Consider the following 8,799-nt stretch of genomic DNA (forward strand, 5'->3'; position numbering starts at 1 on the left):
ACAAGCAAGTTGCCCCATCATGAGTTGTTTGTAATTTTTTATGATCTAATCATAAACAAAGTTCGTCTCGGTCAAGTGAGAGTATGTGACCCCATTGTTTGTGCCTCGAAATTAAAACTTAAGGAAACTACTCAACTATGTACCCTACATAGGAAGAAGGAAATTTTATCTCAGTGAAATTATATTTCAAGCTCTCTATTTGGTCAAGTTCCTAAAATTGCAGGCATATTGAATCAACTACAAAAGTCATTCTCACTTATGCACATCAAAGGACAAACCCTAGCAGGTAGGAGTTCATAACTCACTCAGAATTAAGATTGAGTCACATATGGTCATATTGTGAAATATTAATCTTCTTCATTAACGAACTTATTAAAAGATATTAAATATTTCATGATCAATTCTTATAGAAACTCATTGTATAAGATACCCCACTCACATGTCTCCACATGAACGATTTAGATCAAACAATTTGTAATAATTACAAAGTGAATCATATCAATAGTGTTACTAGGATAAGGCACCCAACTTTATCCTTATACTATAGACCCTTTAGGTTATTACTTGAACATTATCCTCTTGTATGTAAACCATATATTGTTCAGGATTACATTAATAACATTTGATTTTTCATACCATAGATAATATTAAATTAAATTAAATTAATCAAAATTATTATTAAAAATTAAATAATTAATTACGAGGCTTTAGGGCATAAATTCCAATATCTACCACGAAATCAATTGTTTGTTTAAATAAATTTTATGAACCTTTTAGTCCATGGCAACATTTTATTATATTATTTTAAAGAATTTTTTGTTTTTGTACATATTAAGCATTTCATGCATGTTATAATGACTTTATTTTTAAACGAAAAAAAAAGTCACTACACAAAGTGCCACTTATGCATTGCTTTAAACCTAAATCTACTTTGTAGACTTTGGAGGAAAGGACGAGAAGATTAATATTTTACAAGTTAATCATATATGATTTGATTTTAATCTTAATCATAGTTTGAATCATGAATATAGTTTACCGTGGGAAGTTAGGGGTTTCTTTGGTTTCGGAGTCCTGGTTCTTTATTCTTAGCAATTTTTGTGCCTTGGCATTGTCTTGGTCCTTTGTTTTTAGCAATTTTTGTGACTTTAGTTCCTTTTAATATACTTCCAAGCCCACTTTCAAATGTCATGCATGGTAATTACTTCCATAATTGTTTTGTAATTTCTATTAAAAACATTCTTGGAGAATAATTATTCCTAACCTTTCTTTTTTCTTGGAGTATCCTTGCAATAGAACTAAAGTAATAAAAAAAAAACTTAAAACACCCCATCCCATCAACGCACTTAAACTACATAAAACTCTCTCGCTTTCCCTATAAGGTTTAGCTCTCCATACATACTGAATTAGACAAAGGAGTCCACATCTTAATCATAAAAAATTGATAGAATAAGAAAAGAAAGTAGAAGATTAGAAAGTTATCCTTCGATGGAAGTTTCCTTCCTTTGAGCTCCATCGTTGACCTCTTTACCTTAATCTATCCTTCTTGGTTTTCTTTTTTGTGATGTCAACAACTACTGGATTAAGATTCTTCTTCTTCCACTCAGTTTGTCCCCCACATTTCACCCTGCACTTACAAGTTCAATAAGAAAAATAATACATTCAACACTTCCATAGTGTTTACTCAAAATACTTCTAGGATGACTGTCATTCCCTTTACGTTTGATTTTGTGACTTGACATCATAATTTATTTCATTAACTCTCTCTTGTTATAACATTTTTTTCTCTCCAGAATCCTTCATGTCATCCTCTATTCTCTGGGAGCCTCCATTTGTGGTGCAAATCACCCAAGTCTTTAAGAATAACTATATAGGTTAACACTCATTCTCTATGAGCTCACCTCTCTTGCTGGTATTCTAAAGTTTTCAGTATAACCAAATTTGTGATGCAACTCACGTGAATAATAAGGATAACTCTCTCTCTTTCTCTCTTTTTTTACATTCCCATTACCTTCGATTCAGACACCTCTATTGGTAATGCAAATTGTCTCACAACGAGCAATTGGGGTAATTTGTTTGTTTTCTTTTTTTCATAGCATTGAGAGTTCAAACTTTAGGATGAAGAAGAATGGCCTGGGATTTGTATATATTCTTTTTTTCTATTATTTTGTATGGGGTGATAGAATTGTTTTAATAGATCCACACTTAAACTAGTCATTGTCCTCAATAAGCATTGGTGTGGGTGTGGAATAATTCTTTAAAGTAGCTTGAGGTGTGGAAGTTCTTGATTATTGTCTTTGTTGGGAAAATGGTTTAAGGTTGGTGAATAATGGAAATTTTTTCTGACAAAGATGGATTATAATAGATTGGATCGTCACCTTGGATGAAGACTCCTTTCCATTTGTGTTTTAATTTTTTTTTTTTTTTTTTTTGTTATATCTATTAAGTAAACACACCTCTCATATCACTAATTTTTTCTCTCAAGAAATTTACCTTAGGTAGTATGCCCATGTCTACTAACTCTTGCTCAAAATAACAATGGCTATACATAATGAGTCCCGTGCTTGATCTATACGCCTAATTGGTTCAGGCAAAAGAACTATCATGACACATGCCTAAAGAAAATAACCATGACTTCATGGATAGACAATAAAATAACTAAGTAGTACATGGGTGCAAGTGTTTCTAAGTAGTTCAAATCAAATTGGAATAGGTGGGTAGATAGAGAATTTTTTACTTATCTTTCTTTTCAGCAATCTGCTACTTTGACGGCAGTTCTTAAGCAAAAATTTTATTTCTGTCTTTCCTTTCTTTTTCTTTCCTGGTTTCTTGTTACGTATGCTATTAGTTTTTTTTTCTTCTAATCTTTAGCAAATCTCAAAGAAACATTTAAGCATTTGGTGTAAAATGATTTAGCACTGATGGATCTTCAAACAAATTACCTTCGTTGTACATAACATTGTGTTCCCACAACCCGTTTTTATCTCATGACCTTAATGATGATAAATAATTATGAAAAGTAACATGAGACGTAACGATTTACTTATTACTTGCTACTTGTTATAGTGTATACTTGCACTTATTCTTGTGAATTTTACATCATCTTATTATATACACCCACAAGCGATCAAGTTTTTGGCGTCGTTACAGGAAAATATTAAGAGGATATTTTGGAGATATATTAGTTAGAATATATCTGAGATATTTAAGGAGTTGTTAGTATAAATTTGATTAATCGTATATTTTATTTATTTACAAGATTTAGTTAGATATATTATTTTTTTTCTATTTTCAGGTATTAGTTAATAGTTTGTATCTATTTAAACGTGGTAAACTGAATGAAGATCATACACTTTTCCAATTCTATTTTCTATTTCTATCTCTTAACATGGTATCAGAGCAACGGTCGTGGTGTTCTTAAATATCAAAATTTCTTTTATGGCGGAATCAGCCAAATCCAGCTTTAAAATTTTGGATGTTGTTTTAACACATCCTTACTATATGCATCACTCTGATCAGCCAGGATATCCACTTGTTCCAATCAAATTAAATGGAGCAAATTACCAATCTTGGAGTAAATCAGTTATGCATGCTCTTATTGCCAAGAAGAAAATTGGCTTCATTGATGGCACAATTGAGGAACCGCCCCAAGATGCAAATTCAACCGAATTCGAACTCTGGAATTAGTGCAACAGTATGATAATATCTTGGTTAACTCATTCTGTTGAAGCAGATATCGCTAAAAGCATTATTCACGCCAAGACAGCTCATCAAGTGTGGGTTGATCTTCGCGATCAATTCTCACAAAAGAATGCTCCAGCAATTTTTCAAATACAAAACTCGATAGCAACGATGTCACAAGGAACCATGGCACTGCCAACATATTTCACCAAGCTCAAAGCACTCTGGGATGAACTGGAAGCGTACCGCACACCATTTACGTGTAATCAACGTCAAATACATATTGATCAACGCGAAGAAGACAAATTGATGCAATTGCTCATGGGGCTCAACGAGTCTTATAAAACGGTGAGATCTAACATATTGATGATGTCTCCATTACCTAATGTGAGGCAAGCTTATTCATTACTTGTACAATAAGAGATGCAGCGACAGGTAACTTCTGAACCTACTGAGAATTTCTCGATTGCATCAGCAGTGCAGAAGAAAACAACATATTCAAAATTCGCCAAGGACAAATCATGTGAACACTGCAATAAAAGTTGTCATACAATCAATGAGTGTCGAATTCTTAAGTTTCATTGTAAGTTTTGTGATAGAAGGGGACATACAGAAGATCGGTGTCGACAGAAAAATAATTCTACAAGGACAAGACAAGTCAATCAACACAATCATCGTGGATACCGATCATCTGCAAATATGGCCGATGTTTCATAGTTGAATACAGAAGAACAGTCACCTAATTCCATTCCAAATTTTTCTTCTGAGCAATTACGACAGATAGCACAAGCCTTATCTGCAATCAATCAAAACCCTTCTGGTAATTCAGACAATCACATCAATGTTGTAGGTTTGTTTCTCATATCTACATTATTTGTTAACTCTGCGAGTTCTAATTCATGGATTCTCGATAGTGGAGCTACGGATCATATAGTATCAAAATCTTCTGTTATGACTGATCCAAAGGCTGCCATCATGTCTACAATAAATTTGCCTAATGGAGAGACAGCACGTGTGTCACATACTGGCAATATTTTCCTTAGCCCTAACCTTAAGTTAAACAACGTTTTATGTGTGCCTTCATTCAATTTAAACCTAATGTCGATCAGCAAACTTACCAATAACTTGAAATGTTATGTCACCTTCTATCCTGATTCTTGTGTTATGCAGGACTTGGCTACGGGGAAGATGATTGGCTCGGGTAAACAATTTGGAGGTCTCTATCATATTTCTTCATCTCCAATCAAATCTTCAGCTCATCAAGTATCTCAGTCATCTGATTTGTGGCATTTACGTCTAGGTCATCCTTCTTTTTCTCGTTTTAAATTTCTAGCTGATCAATTCCATCTTAAATGCGAGTTATTCTCATAATTGTAGTATCTGCCCGTTAGCAAAACAAACTAGGTTGTCTTTCCCAAGAAGTTCAATAACAATCCATTCTTCCTTTGATCTGATACATTGTGATGTTTGGGGACCACATAAAATTCCTACCCATTCTGGTTTGCGTTTTTTTCTCACTATTGTTGATGATTTTACTCGATGTACTTGGGTTTTTCTAATGCAACATAAGTCAGAAGTACATCATTTGTTATTGAACTTTGTTAAATTTGTTCAAACTCAATTTCATACTACTATCAAGATAGTTCGATCAGACAATGGGACTGAGTTCCTATCTTTGCACCATTCTTTACTTCTTGTGGTATTGAATTTCAGCGCACTTGTGTCTATACTCCACAACAAAATGGAGTCGTAGAACGTAAGCATCGCCATATCCTAAATGTAGCTAGGTCTCTTCTTTTTCAGTCACAGGTTCCACTTAATTTTTGGGGAGAGTGCGTTTTAACGGCTGTTTATCTTATAAATAGAACGCCATCACCAATGTTATCTAACAAGACACCCTTTGAAGCACTCTACAAACGATCACCTACATTTCATCATCTTAAAGTTTTTGGTTGTAAATGTTATGCAACTATAATACATCATAAGCAAAAATTTGAACCTCGGGCAATTCCTTGTGTTTTCGTAGGATATCCTTGTGGTCATAAAGGTTACAAATTGTATGACATGCAATCTCACAAATTCTTTATCAGCCGTGATGTTCAATTTTGTGAAGATGATTTTCCTTTTTCATCAGCTTCACAAACTTCGACATTAGCTCCTTTGACTCCTGTTGTTCCACTTCATGATCCATCCTACTTAAGCATCCATCCTCCACCTTCCATTTCTCCTTCACCTCCTATCCCTTCACCTACTACTTCGTCGTCTCCTCCACCTTCTCCAGATTTGCCCACTGATTCCAATCCTATCCCGCCTGATACATCAGCTCCACTCCGACGTTCTACTCGCACTAAATAGCCTTCAGCTTGGCATAAGGATTATGAGATGTCTTCTGGAGCCAATCATTTAACCTCTAGCTCAAGTCCCGGCACTGGCACCAGGTATCCCCTTCATCATTACCTTTCATTCTCTCGTTTTTCTCCTACTCAACGTGCTTTTCTAGCTCTTATTACATCCCAGACAGAACCTAAAACCTATGACGAGGCAGTTGGCGACTCTTTATGGCAGCAGACTATGAATGATGAAATTGCAGCTTTGGAACGTAATCATACATGGTCTCTCGTTCCTCTACCACCTGGTCATAAAGCTATTGGTTGTCGCTGAGTGTACAAAATTAAATACAACTCTGATGGTTCTGTTGAACGTTATAAAACTCGACTTGTAGCAAAGGGATACACTCAGGTTAAAGGTATTGATTACACAGAAACATTTTCCCCTACAGCAAAACTTACTACACTTCGTTGCTTACTCACTGTTGCTGCTGCTCGAAAATGGTTCACGCATCAGTTGGATGTTCAAAATGCCTTTCTCCATGGTAATCTAGACGAGGAAGTTTATATGTCTTTACCACCAGGTCTTCGCCGACAGGGGGAGAATGCAGTATGTCGGCTCCATAAATCTCTTTATGGATTAAAACAGGCTTCTCGCAATTGGTTATCCATATTTTCTACAACTATACAAAATGCAGGCTACACTCAGTCCAAAGAAGACTACTCTTTGTTTACCAAGAGTAAAAGTACTTCTTTCACTGCAGTTCTAATCTTTGTTGATGATATTTTGTTGACAGGCAATGATCTCAAAGAAATGCAATATCTCAAGACTAGTTTACTCTAGAAATTTCTTATCAAAGATTTAGGAAATTTGAAATATTTTCTAGGCATTGAATTTTCTCGGTCTAGAAAAGGAATTTTTATGTCTCAAAGGAAGTATGCTCTAGGCATCCTTCAAGACACAGGCCTTACACGAGCACGTCCAGACAAATTTCCTATGGAGCAAAATCTGAAACTTTCTTTAACTGAAGGAGAGAAATTGAACGATCCAAGTAAATACAGATGGTTGATTGGCAGATTAATATATTTGACTGTCACTAGGCCTGACATAGCTTATTCAGTTCGTATGCTTAGCCAATTTATGCATGAACCAAGAAAACCACATTGGGAGGCAGCTCTTCGAGTTCTGAGGTACATCAAAGGCACTCCTGGTCAAGGACTCCTACTGCCATCTGAAAACAATTTAAGATTACAAGCATATTGCGATTCTGACTGGGGTGGTTGTCGAACTTCCAGACGGTCTATTTCTGGGTTCTGCATTTTCCTTGGAAATTCAATTATTTCTTGGAAGTCTAAAAAGCAGACTAATGTGTCCAGATCATCAGCAGAAGCCGAGTATCGAGCTATGACAAATACTTGTTTAGAGTTAACTTGGTTAAGATACATTCTTCAAGACTTGAATGTTCCACTGTCCGAACCAGCATTATTATATTGTGATAATCAAGCAGCATTACATATAGCAGCCAATCCAGTTTTTCACGAACGTACGAAACACATTGAAATAGATTGTCATATAGTTCGAGAAAAGTTACAAGCTGAAATCATCAAACCGTGTTATATTTCGACCAAAATGCAATTGGCTGATGTTTTTACTAAAGCTCTGGGAAGACAGCAATTTGATCTTTTGAAGAACAAGTTGGGTGTGATCGACATACACTCTCCAACTTGAGGGGGAGTATTAAGAGGATATTTTGGAGATATATTAGTTAGAATATATCTGAGATATTTAGGGAGTTGTTAGTATAAATTTGATTAATCGTATATTTTATTTATTTACAAGATTTAGTTAGATATATTATTTTTTTTTCTATTTTCAGGTATTAGTTAATAGTTTATATCTATTTAAACGTGGTAAACTGAATGAAGATCATACACTTTTCCAATTCTATTTTCTATTTCTATCTCTTAACAGAAAACCTAATCTTGTTATTTTACTTGTAGATTTTCGTGAGTTGAAGCCAAAAAGAAGCCATAATAAGCTTAATTTTCTACTGCGGCAGAATTTAATTTACTACTGCAGAATTCATATGAACCCACCTATGGATTTGGAATTTATTTTGAATCCCAAAATAGAGAGGACCTTAAGGCTAAGGTTGAGGGAGCAAATGAAAATGGTAGAAGAGAACATACCACATACATAATTTGGAGCTCAACTGAATTGGTAATTTGAAAATTCAATAGAGATGGCTAATCAAAAGAGAATTGCTAGTGAGACTATACTGAGTAGATGACAGAAAAAGAGTAATCTCAGCATACACACACCTAGAAAAAGAGTAATCTCAGCATACACACACCTAATTTTAGAAGAGACCCATGCATTATTAGACGCAGGCAACCACTTTTGAGCTAAATTTCCTGATGTTTCAAATGTTACAAACCATTGGAAAATTTCATGGACTACCGTCTAAAGATCCACACCTACATCTAAAGTCATTTTTTTTAGAGTTAGTGACTCATTTAGATTCCAAGGAGTCAACCAAAATGTGATTAGATTTAGTTTATTTTCTTATTCTTTAAGGGATGGTTTTAAGTCATGGTTGAATACTTTAGCATCGGGAACAATTGACTCTTGGAATAGTCTAGTAGAAAAAGTTTTGATCAAATATTTTTCCACCACTAGAAACGCATGGTTCAGAAATGAGATTGTTGCTTTTCAAACATTGGAAGATGAGATATTAAGTGAAGCTTGGGAAAGATTCAAGGAAATACTTAGAAAGTGTCCTCACCATGGATT

The 8,799-nt window shown here is 34.7% G+C and overlaps 1 non-coding gene across 1 annotated transcript; it reads right to left on the reverse strand.

The window, feature by feature from the left end:
* Positions 1-8,693: 8,693 nt before the first annotated feature.
* On the reverse strand, positions 8,694-8,799 carry LOC111472504. The gene has a single exon (XR_002715435.1). It is a non-coding gene; the product is annotated as a Plant small nucleolar RNA R71 (small nucleolar RNA).

Source organism: Cucurbita maxima, unplaced genomic scaffold (genome assembly GCF_002738345.1).
Source record: "Cucurbita maxima cultivar Rimu unplaced genomic scaffold, Cmax_1.0 Cma_Scf00075, whole genome shotgun sequence".
NCBI classification, from domain to species: Eukaryota; Viridiplantae; Streptophyta; class Magnoliopsida; order Cucurbitales; family Cucurbitaceae; genus Cucurbita; species Cucurbita maxima.